Here is a 24,797-nt window from a genome sequence, read left to right on the forward strand (position 1 = left end):
AAAATCTTTAATAAAATGCAATAGACATACTGCTGTTCATCTAATCTTCAACTTATCTTAGAGCTGAGTTAAGTGGACTTGTTTCAAAAAGCATGGGATGAATGACTGCTCTTGTACTTAGCTCCAGGTTTTCCTTTCCTGTGTTTAAGTACAGGAGAGTCACATTTTCAAATGCCTTTTATTTTGCATTACTGATGTCTACAGAGCCCGTGAAAGAGACTATAGTAAAAAGAGCATTCACCAAGCCCTGGACCTATCCACATAGCTTTCACCTCTTAATGTTTATTGACTGCTCTCTTCTACTAGCTCTACCCCTTTTAGGTGTGATTTTCAGATTAGCCTTAGGATTTGATGGAGTGTAATTGTATTTTCTTGGCAGATGCTCTATGGTGTAATAAGAGCTGGGTGGTTCATATGCAGTGAGCTGAGGGCTGCATTGCTTGAGTGAATCTGTCAAAGAAATGTCTCATGTGTCCTAAATTCTACCCTAAGGAACAAGTGAGGTTTTTCCATCATTTGCTGTAGTCTTACCAGAGCACATATTTGAAGACTGAAAAAACCCTTAATTTTACAGGGATAACCTGTAAACCTGTCTGTTCTCCAGGGCTATTTGGATATAACTGCAGTGCTATGAATACTTTTTCTCACTGTGTCAGCTGTGCCTTGCCAGACAGACCAGCCCTTAGCGTAACCTACAGTCTTCCCACTTAAACATTAAAAAAATTACCTTTATCAAGGCATTTTTTAGTAATAAAATTGCTTATCCCATTGTGATGCAAACAGAATATGCATTGTTACTACTTTGTTAAAGAAAAATAAAACTAATTTCTATAGCATCATGTATTCATTAGAAAATACACCTTCTGGTCATATGACTTTAAAACAACAATACCATCTGAGAGAGACAGCTGCTAGGGGAGTTTAGTCTTCAGAACTATTGTCATGTGTTTTTTTGTGGTTTTTTGTGCGTTTGTTTGATTTGGTTTTGGTGTTTGTTTTTGTTTGTTTGTTTGTTTCGTGTGTGGTTTTTTGGGATTAATTAATCAATTAATTAATTAAGTTTTGTTCCATTATTGGCAAAAATTTGGCTGGAAACTCTCAATGACAATTACGGTGGGATTACCCCACCGTCAACAGAAGCCAGAAAGTCCCTGTCAGCCCATAAAAGCTGTGCTCTGGAAAATAGTGACATCACCAGCACTTTATTTACATTCTCTGCCTACACTGGGAAGCCGAAGTTCTGCTTCTGAGTGATGTGAATTTTAAAGAAGATGTCAGGTTACTCTAGCTAGTTGAAGTTCAGTGCGTATGTAAACATGTTGAGGGGAATAAAATTGTATTGGATTTCATTTCCTGTGAATGAGTTGTATGGTCTAGCACTTAATCACTTCCAAAACTCCAGGAATTAAATCCCTTATGGCTGAAGGAATATTTTTCCCTTGATTCAAGGTGCTGGTGGATTATTTGATGAAAACACACTGCATTATGCCACAGATATATCTGAAAGACACTGTAGACAACCTGTTTAGTTTATTAAATAGACTGAGTTTATATCATATATTAGTTTATGTAAATTTTGTACAGACAAGCAAAGAGATAATTTGTGTATTTTTAATATTGGATGTTGCATGTGTCCTGTACTGTTGAATTAAAATGAATTTAATCGCTATACTTAGTCACTTTTCATTATGAACTCTGCTCCTTCTGTTCCCGAGTGCTGGAAGATAATGTAATAATTACTCTAATTTTCTTTCAGAAATTCTCAAGTGCTTAGATTTCAAAAGCAAAGGTTGTCGCCGCTGAACTGATATGCATGCAACTGTATCAATCTTTAACTAGTCACACTTTGAAGTCAAGGAAATGGAAAATTCTTATTACATCTTAAAGACAAGGAAGAAAAATGTCGAGCTCTTTTGAGATCGTAAGTTCTGTGGGACATTTTCATTGTTGATTTAAAAAAATGGACAAATAGGAACAAAATTAGATGAATGCCCAAGTTCAAAGACAAAGCTGAGCAACAGAAATTTTATTAAAAATAAAAAATCAGAACCAAATGGACTCCATCTGAAAGAGAGTGTTTCGAAGTCAGATGCTGCCTTTGGTGATTTGAATGCCCCATACACAATATTAGATTCAAGGAAATTTATATTTGAACTCACACTGTAGCTTTGGATTGCTTGAAAACCATGTTAATTTAGAGTGATCCTATGTCCATGCTTTTTTTAATGTTATGTAGTAGGCCAGCTTTTTGTTGTCTGTGATCAGCTTTCTATTCAATGACACTTCCTAGATTTAATTTGAAATAAGTAACATGAAATTTAGGCTGTGAATCACTCATTTACTGTATTTGATAAGATATTTGTTCTATACACTTACAGCTACTGTTCATGATGAAGTTCTTGAAGGTGTAAACTCCATCTGTAGTCATAAAGTGTGTTTCAGGTAGCTTCAGCTTTTATTTCTATTATTTCTATGATGTTTTATTCTTTCTATTCCATACACGGAACACTTTGCTGTTTACTCTCTGGTCCTGCTTTCCAATTTACAAAGGCACAAGTATTTGAGGTTTTGAGGAATCATTTGTAGAATTCTTGCAGCATGACATTATGAACAAAAGTTACCTTTGTAACTTCAGTGTTTGAATTTAGAATTGTACAGGGAATACTATGTCTAGAATTCTTTAAACATCTAAAAATAATTTTCTGATTATGAAAGATTACTTTTTGTCGTTGCTAGATTTTCAAAATTTTATTTTCCCTGTGTGATGTTGCTTTAAGAGACTTGCACTGTGTGTGTGTGTCAGAGAGACAGAGGGAGAATTGGATTCTTAGTGTTTTCCTATCACAAGGTACTTGAAGTTATTTTTACAAGGCTTTATTTAAATGCTTAAAGCTTTTTTTCCCCCTCCACATGATTGTGGGAAAGCATATTTAAATATTAACAAGACAAACACACAACAATAAGGGGTAGATTTGTGAGCATGAGTGATCAGATTTGCTTTCAGTCAGAAAAACGTCTGTATTATGCAGCAAAGAATGGTTGAGAACCAAAGCCTTCCTCAAAATATATTTGAGTTTAACAGTCAACATGACATTTGCAGTAGGTTATAGGTGAGGTGATGGAAATACAGAAGCACATATAAGAGATACTTCTTTATGTATACACATATAATATATATATATATATACACATAATAGTTTTAATATGTTCAAATAACCAATAAGCAGATAGGCTGTAAGATATAATTGTCAGGTTGACCTTTCTCCTTTCTTGACCTCAGTTTACATCTTACTGAACTTGTAATTCAAGTTAGTACTATACTATCAATACTGTTCTAGTTTTACATGAGGCAAATCAAGGAACTATCATACAAAAGGGGAGTTTTGTGGTTTAGCACAAAAATGCAACCATGCCAAAGTGAAGTTGTGATGGGTTGCATCATTGATTTTTATATATCTTCCATCAGTGTTTATGGAATGTCTATTTTGCCGCTCTGAATTAGAAGGCTGAAACCAATGAAATGTGGCCTGATGACTGCCTGCAAAGGAATCTGGCCCATACTTGGCATCTGAAATCTGTGAGGGTCCCCTTGGTTTCCCTTGTCACTTCAGGATTCCGAGAGGAAACTGAAATCCTCCAAATCCCTCGATGACTGTGGCCATTTATTGAAACGAAAACCGCTCCTCTGCCATCCAACATTTTCTGGGCCATGAAGCTTTTACAGTTCTGTGAAGGAGCTAATCCAACTCCCTGCATTGCTCCAGGGCCCCCTGAGGCTAGATTAGCTGTTGGGGATGAAATGTTGGGTGTATACCATTGGAATCTCAGTTGTGAGTGCATCAGTGTGGTGGTGATGCATGTCTTGCACCACAGCCTTTCCTTTCTCTGTTGGCATTCCCTTCATAGGACAGCAAAACACAGGAGCTTTTGGACATGTGGAAACTCTCCAATCTAAGAAATGGCCAGCTGAGCAGGCTCCTTGATATCTTTAAAAATGGTTGATGAGTCCCATGCAAGCAGTCTGTGGATGGAAGGGAACCACTCAATGACTCAAGTTAGTTAAACTTATAATATTAAAGGTGAATAAGGAAACTTGGTAAAGCAACTTTTCACCTGTGTCTTTTATAGACTTAAAAAACTTAAATGTCTTATTTTGTTCCTGGAGGAGATAAGGAAATCACTCTCCCTGCCCCTCTCCTCCCCATTATCATTATTATTGTTATTATTATTAATTATTATTATTATTATTATTTTAAACTTCTATCTTTAGATCACAAGCCTATGCTCATTTCTCTTTGTCAAAATAAAGAGATAATATTTGCTACTAATATATTTATGTATGTATATGTTTATCTCTTCTAAATAAATAAAAGCAAAACAATATTCTAAATTGCTAAAGAAATGAATTCTGAATGCTCTGTCCCCATCCTAAAAAAATCAATAATTTTCAGGTCTGCCTGGAACACTATTACTTAGGATCTGTTTCTTTCTAAGTTCCAATAATGTGCATTTCCTTTTCATCCTTCAATTTCAGATTGATAATTATTAGGGTTTGCCAGTCACCTCTATCAACTTCATATCAGTTCCTTTCCAGCAGGAATCCAAGCTAGTCCCTGGGGAGCATGTGAAATTTCCTGTATTGCATTTGTGCAAGCAGAAGATGGTGACATTTTTAAAACTTGAAGGAATATTCTGCTTGCTACAAGGTAGAAAACAACAACATAAATTTACATGCTTCAGTATGTAACCTTGGGTCTCATTGTGAATGCATTGGAGACAATGCCATAGGATTTTTTGCATGGGATTTGCAATAAGTGGGAAAACAGACAGAATGGGTACCTGAACACAACTTTGAACTCATTATGTGAAACAGATGGTAAGCTGACAATTTAGAGGTACGTGTTTAGTGGAAAGAAACAAAAAGAAATAGGGCAAACTTATATGATTATTTCAAGTTATTTTAGGATACTGTTTCATTTTGATAAAAAAAAAAAAAATCTGCATTATTTTCTTGCTAGCAGTGTGGAGTCTGTTGACCTTTGGGTGTATATAAATCTCCACTGTTTCAAGACTCCATGGATTCCACAGGGGAAAGTTCTCTTCCATGACCACTTTATCAAGGCAGCTGAGCTTCTGTTCTTTCTACCAGTAAAACCATAAGGCAACACCTAGTGAAACAGGATGCTAACTAAGTAAGGATCTTGAGACATTTTAATTTTTTTTTGCACATTAAAATTACTATTGATTCTGAGTCACAGTGTTGTGACTCATCCTGAAAGTTAGACATGTCCCCAAGATGTTGCTGCATCAGAGGCTCATATTGAAATTAGTATTAGGGCTGCTTGACTTTCTGGAGGGAGAATGGGGTAGGGTGGGGAGGTGATGGGAGCAGTGTTGGTTTTGCTTTTGCTTTTTATCCTTTTTATGTTAAAACATGGGGAGGGGAGAAGTGAAAAAACAATATTTACTAGAGAGTATTATTTTTCTTCAGCTATTTAAATGCTTAAGTTGACACTTCAGTAATAAACTAGATGTTCTCTGGTGTTATACTGTGCTTACTAATGCTCACTTCCTTTTTCTACCCTTTACTTGGGTAATTCCTACTGGGAATAATTATTAATAGTTCTCTAAAAAATTAGCCCAGTGTTCATCACTGGTCAAAAAGCAAATAGAATATTAGGTATTACTAGCACAGGAGTTTAAAGCAAATCAGGAAAATAATATGTACTGCTGGATCAATCAGTTTGTAAAGTTGTGCCATTTGGTAAATTTAAATTTTGAATACTGCATGTAATTTTGTTTGATTAATTTAAGAAAAGAATCTAGCAAAACTAGAAAGTCCTTGATTGATCAAAAGCATGGAATATCTTTCATATGGACTGTAAGGTGAACCATAATGAATTACATTTTTGCAGCTTGGAGAAGAGGTAGGAGACAAGGTAGAAGGATATGTGTATATGCAAACTGATATACTGACTAAAATTTTTAGTTTGTAAATAAATTTCTAGTTAATGGAAGAAATTGATTTTTGCACTATTTATATTTGTAGAACCCATTATCACAGAACACTGGAGAGAACAAATATGTAGAGGGATTAGGCAGATTTATGGACTATGTTTCCTGAATTTCCTACTAAACCTGATGGTCCAGGTAAAACTTCAAGGTTCTGTAAGTCTCTAGATTCTTAAAGCATAACATTGTATGCTCACTGCATTCTTCGATTCCTTCAGGAAAGTACATTGGAATAGACAAACCTAGACTTAGTAAGTTTGATCATACATTCTGACAGGATGATGATACAATATTCCAAATATTTTGGATTTATAGTATCTGGCAAATGTTAATATACTTCAGAGACTTCTATGCCTGTTTTGAAAAGACTGGAAATAGATGCAGAAAAAAGATATCGTGGGATGTATCTATTTTAGTGTTATTTTATAAAATAGATGATGTTTCTTTATAATATTTTTTGCCTTCTGCTTTTTTTAAAAAAAAAAAAGTGTTACTTTGTATTTCTGAATGTTTGCAAATATTTAGGTAAAATACTACATAAACACAATAAGGGAACAAACAATGTCAGCCTCTCTATTTCCATTCACGCTATTCATGTTTATTTTATTAGAGACATCTATGATTTGTTGATACCCCCTGAACATTTCATTTCTTAGGGGAAGCATAGTTTTAGAGCAAGAAGCCTCTAGAGCCAGCAAGCAGGCGGCGGAAATGAGTGGGCTGATATTGAGAAAAGCGCTGTTGATTGACATGATGTATTGGTTTAGAGTATATTAACTTATCTCACACTTTAAAGAGTCAAAATTAACTTAGGGACGTGTTTAGAATCCTAACACCTCAACAGATGGAAAGCTCCCTTCCTTCCTCCTCCTCCAAAATCACCTGGCAAAGAGCGAGCCAAGGCTGAAAAGGTGTTTTAGAGAAATATAGTTCATTCCGCAAATTATATTTTTATGCTTCTCAGAATAGTTTGCAGCTTTCCACAAACCAGAAAGCATCTTCATAGCTTTTCTTGTTGCCTCATAAAAAAAAAAAAAAAAAGAAGAAAAGAAAAAAAGATCAGGAGTAGAGTTTATTTTAATTGCAGTGCGTACAGTATGTCATGGTCTAGTGCGTCAAGCGTTGCTATTTTGTGTCTGTGCTTAATTCCAACTTTAGACGGACATACATCATAACTGTAAACACCTGCCTGGCGTCATTAAGGATAGTAAAAATATCCCATTGTGGGAGGATCATAAGCTGTGTTTTAGGCAGTTTGTGTGTGATCTCTGACAAGAACATACCGTGCTACATCTTTCTCGCTGTCTGTATTCTCCCTTGGATGAGAAATACGCAATTCTGGCTCTGTCCTTGGCCCCGGCATGCACACGAAGGCACTCACACGCACAGCATTCCAGCAGTACATCGAGTAATTTAAAATAATTTTACAATAGTCAGACTTTTTATAGAAAAACGAAACTAAATTTAAAACCCCATGAGATTAGCTTTAGGCCTTAATATACACAGCGAGTTTAGGGGTCGTTTATAATCGTTGAGTTGCTGCCGTATGTTTAAGGAAGATTAATTAGAGAAAAAAAAAAAAAAAGCCAGGGTAGTTCTGCTTTCATTAAAAGAAAAAAATAAAAATAATTAAAAAAAAGATGAGGTTAGTGCTTAAAAAAAGGATAGAAGTTTTCACATACGGATCCAAACATGAGTAACTTGCAAACAGTCCTATCATCTGTCAAGCCAACTACCACATCAAATTCATAAATAGCAGTGTGTAAAAAGGAAACTAGGAAAGCTAGATTCCACTTTAAAGCAACAGAGAAATAGGAGTTTTTAAATAAAGCTGAGTGCTGCTGGTTGGTATTATTAAAACTCTTCACAAGCTTTGGGTTTAATTTTTGTTTTGTATTATTTTCCAGAACACTTCCCATCTATTGCAACTATTTGGAAACAGATAAACTGAGGGAAAGTCCTGACTCCTTTTGGTTTTAGGACAATGTGAGCACGTGTCACATATTGTAATGCAAGGACTTAAGTACCAGTATGGCTTAATTCTGGCCCACAATTTTCTCTCCTCAAAGCTCGAAGAAATGAGCAGTACTCACTTTTATTATCATTAAAGTTAGTCCATTAGGAAAGAGCTGTCTACAGTGGAATAATCCAAACACTCCTTACTCTTTAATTACCAAACTACTGAACTACAGAAATATTAATTTTAAAAATAAATAAGAAAACTGACCAAAGATGAAATAACCTGATTTGAATGTTTGTGGTTTTCGGTTGCGTGCAGGACTGATGGGCATAAACCCAGCTTGTCCTGGAGCTCCTATTTACAGTTGCTCATCAGCTTTTGTGTCATCTTGGTCACGTGGGTCTTTGTTTCTAGCCCACACCTATTCCTGCTCAGGACACCATTCCTGCTGCTAGAAAAGTCATAGCCCCCACTGTTTTCTATAGAACAACACTGACCATTTGAGATAAAATGACGTGCATGCTCGTAAGAGGTGTATTGGCATAGCAGATGTGATAATTGGGATACACAGACTCTCAGCATCTCTGTCTTCCACTTGCTCCTTTCTAGATGGGCATTAGTGTCTTTGTCAAGTCTCATCCACAAAGCGATCACCTCCCCAAAAAACAGGAAGCAGAGTGGTGGGTATTTTCATTTCCCAAATTACGTGGCTCATGTAATCAAATGCTAAATGGTTTGAAATTTGGTCAATGTCTCGCATTTACTGTGAACAGTATGGAACATAATTACAAAGACAGAAACCTCCTTTTTTAATCTGCTGTATTACTGTGTTAGCATGCAGCTCTTGGAATTTTGCCGTTGGTTATATTAACTCTAGCAATACATATAACATATTTTGGCTGAGATTTCTTGGTACACAACCAACAAAAAGATAGCTTTGAGTAGAGTGCAGGTTTTTTTTGTGATTTTGCTTTTAAGTCTTCCTGTGTATGTGTGCATGTGTTTCTATATAAAAGTTTATATAGCTAGATATTAGTGCATAACGAAACAAAATTTAAAACCCTTCACCTGAAATATAGCACTGGCAGATGAACCCTAAGGAAGCAGGACCCTGGGATGCTTTATTCCAGCAACATACTGGTTGGGTCAGCTCTCTTGCTTCCATAACACCTACAGTGTTTCCAGTCCAGAAAGCTGAGAGCTGTCCTTCTGACCTATGAGTTACTGATACATTCAGACACTGCAGTGGAGGTTGGTTTCTTGCAGGTACTTCAGCTGTTCTGGAGCATGTGAATGCTAATGTTTGCATAAAAACCTCTTTTAAGCCATCCACTTTTCACCAGAATTATCCCTTGCATGGAGTGGCTACCACCTCCAATTGAAATTACACCTACAACTAAACTGAAGGTGTTGCTAAATCTTTGCTGCATTTATTTACAGATGAACCAGCAGGGAGTGGTACACCAGCAAAAACTCTGATGTAACAAAGGAGCGGGCACCCCTGCTTTCACTGAGAAAAAATAGAAGGCTTAATTGAAATTTATGACTTGATAATCCTGCCAGTTACATTTGCTTTGCATAAAAAAAATTCCATGAGAGAGGACAAGGGAGTCAGTCTCATGTATGTCTAGGGAATGAGCACAGACAATTGAGAAACTTCATTGGTTACTGAATCTGCCAGTAGTGACTGCTCTGGTATGTCTGTGATGAGGTCATGCATTTGTATCTTTAGAGATATGATATTAAAATATTAGTTTCATAGGTCAAATATGAGACTTGATTGTTCTTAAATGGTAATTCCTCGAGAGTGTAGAACACAGTAGACCCTCTAAGTCTCAAACAATATAAAAGAAGATGAGTCTGAGGGAAAGACTTTTTGAACGGTCCAGTGGCCCATTTTATTTAGACAGCAGTAGTACTGGAGGATTTGACTCAGCTGTTTTTTTCAGTGAATGATAGAAAGGTATTATTCAGTAGAGAATTATGTCAGGTAAATTTACATCAAGAAAAACCCTTCTACTTTGAAAAAGAACCTGAAGACTATCTGAGACCTTTTCAGATCTTATCTGTAAATAACCAAAGGCTTCTTTTTTTTTTTTTACCATTATGTCAAAAGAAGCCCAGAAGCCGATATAGAGCAGCAATTTTCAGTATATGATTAATATTAAATTATTTTGATAGATTTGTGTTGTGATGTTTGTTTGTCTGTTTTAACAGGACTGCTTTTGTGGAGAAGGAATTATTTTCTTGCTTTTTCTCGCTCTGTTTTACTTTTTTCTGGTACTGCTTTGTTCTCTATGTCCTAACGACAGCTGAGATACTATTCTAGGGCCTAAGCACCCTAAGTTCTTCTGAAAGCTAACAAGAGATGAGAGCACTCAAATTTTTATAGAACCTAGGTTTGGTTATTTTAATGTTCTTTGCTCAGCCCCCATTCACTTTATAATGTGAGTCATACTCTTAAAAGTATTCTTATAATACCTTTGGTTCCCACCCCAACTCCCCTTTCCAGGCTATCAGTTAAAAACTGAAAGACAAATAAATTTTGGCTTCAGCATCCAGCCAGTAAATCTGCAAAGCTGAAGAAATAGGAGGGCAGCTCTAGGGAGATATTCTGTTTTCTAGGTATCTAATCCTGTTTGTTCCTTGAGGACTAAACCCAGGGATGTTCTATCAAAATAGGTTTCCTTTGTTGCCTTTGTACACTGTTAAATGCCTTCTGGGGGCATGAAGACCTGAGAAATGGAGGTGTCTGTCATTTTTTATTTAGTTTGTGATTAGTGTCTTAGGGGACATGAGGAGTTACAGTAGGAAGGAACATGATTCAGACCACATAGCAACCAGTTCTCAAAGGCTAGATTGATTTATTTATTTATATTAAAATATAGAGATATCTAAAAGGCAAAAGGAACAGGAGATGATAATAGGGTGTTAAACATGCTTCTAATCAACCTTTTTGTACAAATACCTTGTCCAGAGACCTCACTCAGAGACTGAGTAGGGCCTGCAGAGAAATCTGATGGAAGTAGGAATGCTAATAGACTCTTATATTAGGTCTTACTGAAATGCACACTTTGTAAGTTATGTGTCATAATGTTTTAGCTTAGTTTAGGACAAAATAAATCTATCAAACACAGAAGAATTAAAAAGAGTAATTATAGAACAGAACCTAAAACATCAGTTAACTTTTCAACTCAGAGGCAAAATTTACAAGAGGGTAGAGAATTAGACTAATTTAGTTACCTTTAAAGTAACAAAATTAGGGTAAAAGCTGTGTGCCATCTTTGTGTTGAGATTTATAATGGAGATTAGATGATGGAAGAGGCTCCTCCCAAAGGCAGCACACAGCTGCTGTTAATCTGGTGTTCATGTGAGGCTCATGCTCACTATTGCAAGGTTTTTGTTTCTTTCTGATTTAATATTTAGACCTTGTATTTATTCCATGTAAGATGGCTACCTGTAAATCCTGAGATGTTAAGCACAACTAATAAAATGCGAGTATTAAGATTCTTTCTTAAGGTTATTAAAGTTATACAGCAAGTACATTGTTTTTCTTTTGAATTATTTTACTTTTTGTACAATGTCTTAGTATTTTAACACCAGTCATTTGAAACAATTTATCTAAAGCAAATTGTTTTAATTTTTGTTTTCTGGTTCATATACAGAAGCCATCAGCTCAGAAATCCACTGTAACAATGTCATACAGCTTTTATTTTCTCTTTTTACGATATGGTAAATTTTTCTCATCATATGGTAGTCACATTTCTTATTGGTTTGTTAAAGTGCTCTCTCTCTTAATGTTTAGAGTCTGAAAACAAACATTTAAGGTATGAGGGCAACCTTGAGCAAAGAGGTAAGAACAAGTTTATTCATATTTCATAATATTTTTCATTACTAATATTGTTACGCATTTAAGAAATCTATTCAAATACTTTATGTATATGAAAAAAATCTCACCAAAATGGAACATTATAATAATAAGTGGATTTTTCAATGCCAAGAGGGTATCTAAAGTAGGGTGGGAAATTTCACCAGAGTTTATTCAGATGCTGAAGAAAAGCAGTCTCAAGCTATAACTGCACTTGAAATGAGAGGATGATTCTATTGTTCTGCCCAGTCTCGGGTAATTTGCTTTCTTTGGCAAAGGAAAACAAAGAGTTTACTCTTCACTTACGCTAAAGCCACTGAGAAGTGTCCCTTGCTTTGGGAAGTATTTTATATCAGTCATAAGAGTTAGAAATGGTTTGACAGTCATTTGGTGAAATTGGTTTATCTTGGCTTTTGGTTATGGTAAAATAGATTTAATCCATGAGGGTTAAACTGCATCTTTTAGGTGAAAGTGCCCAGGCGATACAGTGGATGCCCAAGTCTCACTTTTCATGGGATTGGGAACCTTCAGTGTGCACAATGTATGCAGCCAGTAGCAGGTCATTCAGCAAGACAGAAGTATCATGCAGGGGATAAAAGGTCAACAAATAGTGATTTTTTTTTTATTTTTTTTTTTTTTAACAAGCAGGCCCTTCTAGCAAAAAAAAGGACTGCATTCTAAGAACAAGTAATTTTTTCTCCGTTCTTTCTTTCTGGTAGGGTTAGATGAGACTTGGGAAATGTTCTGATTTGCACAGCGAAATAAATCTATTCTACACTGAATACTCTGGAGTAATCAAAATCCAGTGTGCGATAGTCACCCTCACCTAAGGTAGTCAAATGGAGTTTAATTTTAAGGAAAACTTTAAAAACCTATTATTAGTAGTAGTCTTTTAAACCCTGGCTATAAGGAAACTTACTTATAGTGGATCATGTGGTCTAAAGCAATTGTTTTGGCAGAAGAGAGGAGGCAGAACAGGTTGTGGGGATAAAAATGAGATTGTGAGGATAGGAGAGATGAAAATTCATGTCAGTTCAGCTTTTAAAGCCGTGTATTGTGGAATTATCTTCCACATGCAAGCCATCAAATAAAGCCTAAGTGTCCAATTATCTCAAGTATACTTCTGTCTTCCATATGACTTTCAGTTTTTGTGTTGGGCCTTAAATCTCTCAAAGCCTCAGCTATCTCTTCAGTGAGGGTGTTTATAGATGGCTGTAAGAGAGTGTTAGGTGCTTGAATTAAGTGTCGAAATGAAACAGCTGAGTTCTTGTAAACTCTGTGCAGTCGCTGCTAAACCACCAGGCAAAGACCTTCTAGACAGGCCCGAGCTCTTTTTCCTCACCCCCAAACCCAGTTAATGCCATATCTTCCTGTGCAGCTCAGTGCCTGAGCCTGGGTGTGATTCCCAGACTAACAGTTCTTCTACCTGTCCCTGCCTCAGTGCTCAGTCTGGAAGTGGTGGCAGCCCATCTCTGCTGGGTGGTTGGCTGTGTGCTACAGTCACCTGGCAGATCAGAATCGAGGTTGGGTTGGGTGATTCTTTTTGTTGTTATTATTTTTCTCTATGAATGCAAGCTTTTCCACATTATCAGGAAAGTGAAGCTCGGCACAATTCCTTGAAAAGTCTATATACCATTTTAAATCTTAATTTCCTGGTGATTTGTATTACTAAGCAGAGACAGCACTTCTACAGACAGCACTTCTTTTGCTCTCTTACATGTGCTTTGATTACTATTTACAACAGATGAGAACTTTGTTTTTTAATGAAGTGAATGACATTTATTAACTACCCCATGACTAGTTCAAAATAAATCAGCCAAGTTTGAACAAAATAAAAATAATTAATCTACAGAGATGGTTGTCTTCTGTGAATCATCTAATGCCACCTACCTCAGATTGGTGTTTCAGGAACCATTAGTGAGGATTTTTCACTTTGTGACATGGCACAGTGAGGGCAGATATGTCCAATTATTCCTTTTCCCAGTGGACAAAGTATTCTAATTAGTTTTTAAGAAATAGAAAAGAGTGTCTGATAAAGAATCATAGGAATGAACTCTCGACTTTCTCCCTTTGTATGTCATACTGCACATACAAATACATAGTGATCTTTCAGAAAACACTGGAAGAAAACATAAATCTGTAATAGCCTGATTAAATTTTATTCTGAATTATGAATAAGGTCTCTGTTTACAAATAGAAAAAAAAATCTTTATTAAAAGAAAAACATCAACTAATCTCTAAAAACAACTTCTTTTTAGTGAAAGAATGTATAATTTAGAGACCTTTGAAGTTCTTAATTTAGATGGATACTTTTTATGATATTTGACTTCAGCATCATGTGTGAAAATTAGTCCTTGTGTATACCTGCTTATTGATATGAATATTTATTGAGTGGAACTTAGAGTTTACTGTTTAAATATAAAAAACTAACTTTATTAATGAATTTTTATTTGCTGTAGTTGCTTTCCTCTGAGGATGAGATTGTCTCTAAGAAGTTTGTGTTCTGGATGCAATGCCACAGTGCAAGGGGTTTGACTGAAATTTGCTTTTCAAGAGGCCATACACTGCATCTATTGGCTGCTTGTAGTTCTTTCCCCTAATAATCTTCTAATTCCCCTCAGTCTGGGACAGTAGTTTAGAAAACCATTCAGGTAACAAGATCAATGATTAAATGATTTGGTTTACAGGGATATTTAAAGGGGTTGCTTTAACAGCGTCATTTTTAACCACAATATATTCAGTCCACCAGCTTGCGACCACACTCAGATGAGTTATATCAGATACAACAGTTGTATCAGATGAATAGAAGGGATAAAAGAAGCAGCTGACTATGGTGGCAAGGACTCCTTAAGATGGCTTTGTTGCCAGAGTCCAAGTATGTGTAACTTTAGATGTAAAAAAGTGTGCAGAATTCTGTGGGGACTGTGACACTCCTGCTGGACTGCACACGCAGTTGTATGTAAAAGTGAAAAGAGAATCAGCTTATAAGTCATGAAATGTATTGGAACTTAATGTTCCAATACAGGGGTTTTTTATGTGGTTGCTTTCTGTGCTCTGGTGGAATTGTCTCACTAGCAAGGACCCTGAATGGTTCAATTTTCCAAAGCATGTGTTACGTACGACCCGTGTGTTCCTGCTATGGCTCTTCCTTGTCTCCTTTTCGTGTCTGAGCTTTCACCCTCTACAACCCTCTTTTTTTTTTTTTTTTTTTGTTTGGGGCTTGGTTGTTTTGGTGTTTTGCCCTTTTTTAGACTAACTGTTGATCAGCAAGTGATAACATAACTATTTTCCCTAACATTTCTGTGGCTTGCAGATGCTCATATCTTTTACCAGACTTAACTAAGCTTTATTGGTCTTCAACACAAGTTGATACTGTAGACCATTGTTTTATTTTTTCTGTAACTCTTTATATATTAGTTTGAATGTTAATCCACCATGGCTAGCTGAAGACTGTGAATATCCTGTCAGACTATGAATTAATGCTTTGAGTTGCACTTGGGTTTTTATCTCCTGCAACGGGAATCCAAGCCAAAAAAAAAAAAAAAAAAGTGGCTATAGGCAAGAGAGAGAAAATCAAAGATGAGGTAGAAGTTAGAAAAGGAAAGAGCCAGAACAGAAGGAAATCAAAAACTGATAAAACCAAGGTAGAGTATAAAAACTTCTCACCATGGATTTCTATGTCAGTTTAGGATGAGATTTTGAAAGACTGTTGCCTTACTTTTAGGAACAAAGCACTGATTTTTTTTTCATTAAAAAGGTGCCTGACAAAGCAGTATAACCAAGTATCCATTTCCTCTGTAGTCCATATATAAAGTACCAGCTTGCTTAAGGTCTGGATATGACTAAATTCTGAGATCCTTGTTGAAGCAAGAAGTTCTCCTAACTTTTAGAAATTCACTTACTTAGAAAGAAAAAAAAAAGGAAAACAGTAAAAAATGCTCAAATTTGTCCTCGTATGTGTCTGTGTCTTCATATAAAAGAGTAAAAAGGATTCACTGCTGAATTTTGCAAACACCAATATATGGAGTAAACGTCACCTGAAGAGAACAGATATCCAGGGTTTAGTATTGTTCCAAGGAACATGCTTGATTCTTCCCCCAGTTCAGTTTTAGGTGGGCAGCATCCTGTTACATTCTTACCCTCTTACAACCTGGATGGTCATTGCAGTGCCCATCAATTATTCAAGCATTTCAGATAATGTATCTTGTGCTTGTAAGCAGCTTTAAAATTTTGACATAGTCCAGTCTCATGTTAGCTGAGTATATTTTCTTTTTTCTTTTTTTTTTTTCTTTTTCCTTTTTCCTCTTCCCTTTCCTTTTCTTTTTCCTTTTCCTCACTAGTTTTGCTCTAAAAGCCATAATCAGTATGTAGGAAAGGAAATTGGAAAAGTAACCTTTAAATCAATAGATTTAACGTCAGTTCCTATTGATACAGTACCAATGTTCTGTGGTGACAGACTAGTGATTTTTTTATCTACATGTTTCCTAGTTTGTTCATAAAATACAAAGTCATGAAATGTCTAGACTTTTCTTTGCAGTTTTTACAGGCAATCTCACTGCTGTCTGAAGCTCTGCTGCTTGAACAGGCAGCCTGCTTTTGAGTGGGAAAGTGAAGCATGTAGACAACACTTACCACACTATGAATGCTAATGAACGGTACAGGGAAATTAAGGCTAAAATGAGAAATGTGTGGAGACCTCATAGCAACCTCCCAGTATCTGAAGGGGGCCTACAGGGAACCAGGGAGGGATTTTTCATCAGGAACTGTAGTGATAGGACAAGGAGTCATGGGTACGAATGGAAAGAAGGGGAATTTAGGTAAGATATTTAGGAAGAAATTCTTTACTGTGAGGGTGGTGAGACACTGGAACAGGTTGCCCAGGGAGGCTGGAGATGGCCCAACCCTGGCAGTGTTCAGGGCCGGGTTGGATAAGGCCTTGAGCAACCTGGTCTAGTGGGAGGTGTCCCTGCACATGGTAGAGGGGGTTGGGACTGGATGATCTTTTAAGGTCCCTTTAAACTCCTCTGTGATTCTGTGACTTAGGCCAGGTAGAATTTTAGTGGAACATGTGCTAAAGTTCTGGTTCTGCTGAGGCAAATAAAAGCTTTGGCACTGATTTGAATGAATTTTTACCTGCAAGTGAAATACTTCTGAATACATGATATGGTTCTCACAGGGGCCTCACCGAACGGCTGGGCTGCATCAGAGTTGAAACTTCAGAGGGAACACCATGAACAGTCTTCACCAAGGCCTAGTGCCATCCTGGTGACATGATGGCACCAGTCCTTACCATCCTGGTGACATGAATGGCTGTTGAGATTGTTACCTCTCTGTTCATCAGGGGCGGTACCTGGACTGCTTGAAATCGGATGTCTTTAGGCAGGCAGTAGTTATAGTGGATGTGCAATTTTCCAAGTGAAATGCTATTCTCAACAGATAAAAGCTAGTGATTCAGGAGCACACAAATCACCTAAATAAGTACAGAGGGGTTTTTAGTTTGTTGTTGTTAAGTAGTTGCACTGAAAATACAGGAAAACATTGCGGAAGTGGAGAAGTCACTCTCAGTGTTTGTGGTGCCTTAAGCGTTGTCCTGGATTTGGCTTGGATGTAGATAATTTTCTTCCTAGGAGCCTAATTTTCTTCCTAGGTACTGCGGTTCAGATCTTTGAACAAAACAGTGTCTTGTTAGCACACCAGTGGTTTAGTACTGAGCAGTGCTTGCACAGCATCAGGACCTTCTGTATTTCTCACTCTGCCAGTGCAGTGGGCAGGCTGGGAGTGGGCAGTGGCAAGGGACACAGTGGGACAGTGGACCCTGAGTAACCAGAGGAGTATTTCATGCCATATAAGATCATTCTTGCCAATAAAATCAGTAGGCTGTAGTATTTCCAGGGCTACCATTGCTCATGGACTGGCTGGGCATCAGCTTGGTGGTGGAAGGTGGTGAGTGATTTCCTTTGCATCACTTAGGGTGTATTGAGTTTTTTGTTAATTTTTCACTTATTAAAGAGTTTATTGACCCACAAGTTTTTTCTTTGTTTTGCTTTTCCAATTTCCTTCCCTCTTATGGTGTGGGGAAGTGAGCTAGTGTCTGATGTGGGCCTAATTGCTGGCTGGAGCCAACCTACTACAAGCATGAAGCTTGCAAGTTACTCTAACTTCAATCTTGCGAGCAGGGAATTAAAAGTAGACCATTTAGAGTAAGTTTTCTTGAAACTATTGAAAGCTAGGACAGAAAGAATTTTTCTATACTTGTACTTTATATCAAAATCTGGTTTATTTCAAAGTAAAGCGTGAATGATTAATTCCTAAGAGAATTTTACATCATTTATAAAACTTTACTGAAGCTTTAGGGTTTTGCTCTATTTAACACATACCAAATCTCTAGAAGAGTGAATGCTGGCAGCTCTAACCAGAAAAGAAAAAATCATGACGCAGTCACTATGTCATTCTATCATCATGTTTTGGCTTCAAGACATTTTCCGTGATTTGTTCATTTTCAGATCTTGAAATTCCTCCCACACCTCAGAAACATATTTTAAGGTGATGCTGCATGCTCGGGATTCATTTCCAGCTTAAGAGAAATGTGCAAGCAAATGCTGAAGTTTTGGCAACAGATATGGAGAGACTTACTATGGTAGAAACTTCAGTCTGAAATCTAGTCAGATTCTTGGAAATGGGATAAATTCAATATGTTTAAATCTGGTACTTTTTCCAGTAAGAGAGAAAGAGACATTATAGTTGTTACTGTAAAGCCTAGTAGTATGATTCATAACTAGAAAATGCAGCTCCAGCTCTATGTGATAAACTTATCACCAGCTCTATCAGAAGGTATGAGAAAGAACTCTGGGAGTCTCATTTTGTACTTGTGTTTGTGAGAAGGCTGGGAGGAATGGGGCGAGGGGAAACTGAGTTCACATAAAAACAACCCAAGTTTGAGATTTCTGCAATAGTTTTGTAGAACTAAGTGAGCGTGGAAAAAGACACCAGCCAAAAAGATTCCTATTAGCTTTAAAGTAGCCTTTTAAAATATTTTTTATTCAATTTCCTGCCTTGATCAGTTTATGAGCAATGAAATCAGCAGAGGAGTATTTGAAGCAATATAAGATTTGGAGGACTGTATTCTTCTCTTGGTTCATACACTGCGAGTTGTGTACTGATTCATACCACCTCAGGATCCAACTCTCATTTCATTAAGATCACTTGTTCCCCTGGTACTCTGCACGGAAATGACAGTGAAGGCAAAAATATTCTCCCTGAGTTCACAGGACATCATCAAACACAATATGCGTTGGAGACTACCTGGGATAGTGTTTTGACTTCTGTACCTGCTTTACTGCCCAGACCTGTCAAATCTATGCTGAAAATTGCAGGCAGGGAGTATGCTGGGAAATGTCAAGGGAAGAGAAAAGAGGAAGTCGTTGTTTTGGGATTCTTCTCAACTAGCAGAACCTTTCTTACATGGCAATAAACTAAACATTGGGTTCCTACAGTGAGGTTGGGAGAAAAGATCAGAAAGATGAGAACTACTTGGCCACCTTCTCTCATTGCTGCCCAGCTGCCTGGCAGCAGAATGTTTAGTCCTTAATGAGAAGTCTGCAGCTGAAAGTTGAAAAAAGCTGAGTGCTGGGGTGCAAGTCTATTGATTTTGACACATTTCTCTTTCGCTTTACCTCTCTTGTACACAAAGATAAGATTATAGTGAAGATTCCATAAAGTTAGAGGTCACTGTAGGCATTTCCCAGGAGGAACAGGAAAAGTAAAAGGTTTTTATATTGCGCTGAAGTTGCAACCAGTTACATTCATTCAGCAGGTTCAGACAGCAGTTGTGTATTACCTAAGCAGAGGACTTTAATAATAAGAAAGTTCAAAGTGTTTACCTGCTGGTTTAGGCTCATTGCACACAAGGACAACTGCTGGCCCTCTATTATATACTCTCATTTTAAAAGTACTCCTTAAACAATAAGAATCTGAAACTTTTAGAAATCTATTTCAAGACAGTAAGAATTTGAAGCAATGAAGAATTTTAGAAATGAAACCTGGAACATTGTTCTCTAGTAAGTAGTGAATCATTTACAATTAAATTGCAATGAGATTTGGCAATAAATTGGCCTAGTTTATATTAGAAATCAATATGAATATATAATTTTTGGGGCTATTCTCAAAACTTTACTAGCATATGAACATTGATTTTTGTTTGGCAGAAAGAATAACTCTGCATTTTTCTCTTCCATACTTATGACATTCAGGTTTAGTCTTAAACGAATAGATTCTTCTAATAGGACTGCATCTCAAGAAAATTTTCCCCTGAAAAAAAGTACAGGATTTTATGTCCTACCAGAAGAGAAAGAGCATTTCAGCACAATCTAGTTTGGGGATATTGTTGCAGTGATGATCAAGTGGCCCACTGGGTGGTTTGACTAACCCTTCAGAAATCTGACGTTTCTTCCTTCTCCACTACTCAGTATGCCTACTGCCACTCCACTTGATTCTCAGAACATTTCCTCATGTACATTTCCTAGATCTCAGTATAACATTATTTTTCACGAAGGTAAAAAATGTGGGTTTTTTCACTTTATATAATTGTGCAAATAAGGGCAATATTTGAATTGTTATTCTAGGTGCCTAAATTGATGGGTTTGGAGATCTAGTGTTTAATGCAAGTGTCCAAAATACAAACTAACCACAATTTACTGGCTGGCCAGAGATGTTGGCCATGTTGGCCATAGCTTTCTATCATGAATATCAGTGGAGTTGTCTAAAGTTCACATGCCAGAAATGTATCACTATTTCAAATGAGCTAACCATCACAGAATCACAGAATATTCTAAGTTGGAAGGGACCCACTAGGATTATCAAAGTCCAATTCCTGGCCCTGCAAAGGACAGCCCCAAGAGTCACACCACGTGCCTGAGAGCTTTGTCCAAACACTTCTTGTACTCTGTCAGGGCTTAGTGCTGTGACCACTGCCCTGGGGAGCCTGTTCCAGTGCCCAACCATATTTCTGGGGGAAGAACCATTTTCTAATATCCAACCTAAACCTCCCCTGACACAACTTCAGGCCATTCCCTCGGGTTCTGTCACTGGTCACCACAGAAATCAGTGCCTGCCCCTCCTCTGCCCCTCACAAGGAAGTTGTAACTGCAATGAGGTCTCCCCTCAGTCTCCTCCAGGCTGAACACACCAAGTGCCCTCAGCTGCTCCTCACACGGCTTCCCCTCAAGGCCCTTCACCATCCTCATTGCCCTCCTTTGAACACTCTCTAACAGCTTAACATCTTTCTCATATTGCAGACATCAAAACTGCCACAACATTCAAGGTGAGGCCACCCCAGGTCAGAGCAGAGCAGGACAATCCCTTCTCCAACCCCAGGACATGGTTGGCCCTCCTGGCTGCCAGGGCACTGCTGACTTATATTCAATCATATTCAATTTGCCATAGACCAGGACCCCCACGGCCCTTCCTGCAGTGCTGCTCTCCAGCTTCTCATTGCCCAGTCTATACACATAGGTAGGGTTGCCCTGTCACAGATGCAGAATTTGGCACTTGCCCTTGTTGAACTTCCTATGGTTGGTGGTTGTCGAGATCTATCTGCAGGTCCCCCCTGCCTTCGAGGGAGTCAACAGCTCCTCCGAGTTTTGTATCATCTGCAAACTTGCTCAGTGTCCCTTCCAGTCCTGCTTCCAAGTCATTCATGAGGATATTGAGGAGCTCAGGGCCTGAGATGGAGCCCTGCAGAACCCCACAAATGACAGGTAGCCAGTCTGATGTCCCCCCATTACCCTTTGTGCTTGACCCATGAGCCAATTGCTCACCCACCTGATGTGTTTATCCACCTGTGAGCTGGACATTTTGTCCAGAAGGATATTGTGTGAGTATCAAAAGCTCTACTGAAATCCAAAATCATTACATCACCATCATGCAGGCCTGTTTTCTATGAAGACTTATGGTTTAATTTCCACAGAATCACATTTTTTTAAGTCTCCAAAGGGTCCTGAACATGTTTGATATGCACCTGACAATTGAGTTTGACTGTTTTTTTTTCAGAAATTCAGGCAAGATCACTAATACTATCACTGTTATGAAGGACAGCTTGGAAAGCCTAAACTCAGTTTCCTCGTTGCTCTGGGATAGTGCACACATGACATTTGTGTTTTATTTTTTACTTTCCTGCAGAGTGTTTTTGCTAGCAGGCAGCTGAGTTACCCCAGTTGTGTAATTCTTCATCATTGTGTTGAACCTGTGCTACTTGCTGAACTTAGCGTGAGAGTTATGGGACAAAGGGGAACAGAACTGGAAGAAAACTTAAGCTTGGAGACCAAGCAGTCTTTTCATTTTTTCTGCAGTACAGTTCCTCAGCAGTAGTGGCTCTGCCATGGTCTGTGCTGTGCAGCCCAGCCAAAGGTGACAGAAAGGCTTGGGTGGGGACAGAAGGGCTGGAATGGATGTGTGCAGAGACTTCCCAGGGAGATTCCTTACTGTTTCCCTGGTGTTCAGCTTGTACCTGAGGGTAAACAGAGTGGTGTAGTTGTAAGGGATAAGAATCTGTGATTGCCTAGGTGAGAATCCACAGCCAGTATAAGCACATTAAGATAATTCCAGAGTGCTGGAATTGGTGAAGTTTGCCACCACCACCGAATAATGACAAAGAAGAGAGAGGGGAAAAGATCTGTTTTCTAGTAAAAGAAAAGTAATGTTGAATTAAAAGTACAGTGCCAACAAAATGAGAGAATTATGTGCATAGATTCTGGATATTTTAAAACAAATGCACAAAATTCAGTGCTAGAGGGTGTATCATTAATTAATACTCTAAAATTACCTTCCCAGTTTGTGTATTACATTATTCTTTCTTTTGATGTTTGGACATCATTATATGCAAGATTTTGAAAGTGCTATATCAACTTCCATAGTAACAGCAGGCTCTCTGGGAATTCTGTATTTGCAAACTAAAGGAATTACAAGTAACAAAATATTGTTTATTATGACAAATTAACCCTAAATTTGCTGCAACTTTGATAATGTCACAGCAACATTATTTTCTGGTTAATTTTAAATTTATCTTTCTAAACTTAGGGAGAAAATTATGTAAATTTTGTCCAGAAACCATGATCTAGATTATAGCTGGCCTTTTTTTGCTTTTCTTCAGTAGGGTTTTTGCTTTTGATCATAACTGGACTATGAACTGGTTGATTCCTTGCATGCAAAACCACCTCTTTGCCACTGTCTCCTGGAAATGGAACAGCATGCATATTTTTGAAGGGCCTCCCTCTAAACATAAAATCGTGGTAAGTCATCTGTTATTCGATGAGCTTCTTCACTGTTGTGCATAGAAAAAGTAAGTCCATGGAGTACCAAGGTAGCCACATCACGCTGTATAACTATGTTTCACTCTCAACCCCTTCATTTTCTTCTATTTAATTCCTTGTTTCTCTTTAAAAATTTGAAATAATTTATTTTTTAAAAGAGAAGGAACTCCCTCACTGTGTACAATACCTAGCAAAATGGTATTCCTTTCCTGGCCTAGTAGAGTGACAGTAAGAATAACAAATCATTGGTTAATGACATTGAAAAAATCTATACTAATAGTCATTGAATTGTTTGTAGGTTTTGTTAATGAAATCCAGTTCAAAGCAATCCCTAGTCCTACCTTGTTACATTGGAGAGCACCTCTGTATTTCCTGCATAAGACACTTTTGTACATGCATGGAAGCAGTAATGTGGAAAACATGTTCTTTAAAATGACTGAATGTGAGCTCTGCAGAAAAAGAAAATAAAATCAAGAAACACAAAATCACTTTTACTGGTCCTAAGGCCTTTCTGAAATATTGTGCACAGAGGTTATTAGACAGATGTGAATAGCAGGTAGAGCCTCGAGGTCATTCTAATTAACCATTTCACATTAGAGATTTTAAAATATGAAGTTCATTAATGTTTGCCTTCAGACACCATGGATGCTAATGCGGAAGCTCAGGAAGGATGAATATGTTTGCACACTCCTGTCTGGTTAAAACCTAATGGTCTGGTTTCTTTCAATGCACCAACATGACAATACCCAGCCTTAGTGTGGTGACTAGGATGGAATCCTCATATGAGTGTTAATAGTTGAATAAGAGTTATGATCCAATAATTTTGAATCCTGAAAGCATTCAAGATTTGAGTTGGATTTAACCATTAGTCTTGTAGACTGTAGTAATCTGCCTCTATTCAGTTTGGGGGTGATACTCAACATGCCGTGGAGGTCCTTTAAGATAAGTTGAGGTTGCAGGAGAGTTCAGCATCAAACTGTTATTTTGGTGCAGAGTCGGGGTGTTCCCTTATGAATTGATAGGAACAGAGTAACAAACTTGTGCATATTATGCTGCCAGTGCTGCACAAAACACTCTGGACAGGATAGCACAGTTCTGTGCTGCTACTGGGTTGGTGGTTAATTGGCTTGTTTCTTTTACCATGGTAAGAAACACTATTTATTCTCTTATTTAGAGCATATATAAGAAACCATGTATCTTCTAGATGTAGATGGAAGCTGGGAGTTTCATGCAGGTCCTATGTAACTGGAAAGGGAGAGAACACTGTCTTTCCAGACTGTCAGGCAGACAGCTCAGCCAAAGAGATTTCAATCAATGAAGCAACTACTTCATTTTGTGAAAATAGAAGGGAGGCAGAGGTGTGTGGGGACAGATCTTCTGACTTTCTTTTGCCTTGTCTCTTAGTTTCTGTGATAATGAAAACCTCTGTGAAGTTGTTTTGATTTTGGCAGACTGTGAGCCATATATATTATTTGCCCTCCAGTCCTCCTGCTTACCATGAGGGGTTCTATTGCTCCTGTGTGTGAATAGGAGAGATCATGTTTGCTCCTTGAGGTCATCGGTGAAGAATAGCAGGATAGGTTGGAGAAGCTAAAGAGAGTGAAAGAAGAATGGAGCGTACCAGAACTATATTATTTATGATTTTTTAAAT

General features: G+C 37.6%; 1 long non-coding RNA gene across 1 annotated transcript in view; it reads left to right on the plus strand.

Annotated features, from left to right (window-relative positions):
* Positions 1-1,764: 1,764 nt before the first annotated feature.
* The window catches only part of LOC135416759 (uncharacterized), a 111,359-nt gene continuing 88,326 nt past the window's right edge, over positions 1,765-24,797 (plus strand). Inside the window, exons 1-2 of the long non-coding RNA XR_010431704.1 lie at positions 1,765-1,921; positions 2,379-2,431. This is a non-coding gene — a long non-coding RNA (uncharacterized LOC135416759). The remainder of the gene's footprint in view (positions 1,922-2,378; positions 2,432-24,797) is intronic.

This window comes from Pseudopipra pipra, chromosome 6 (assembly GCF_036250125.1).
Source record: "Pseudopipra pipra isolate bDixPip1 chromosome 6, bDixPip1.hap1, whole genome shotgun sequence".
Classification (NCBI taxonomy): domain Eukaryota; kingdom Metazoa; phylum Chordata; class Aves; order Passeriformes; family Pipridae; genus Pseudopipra; species Pseudopipra pipra.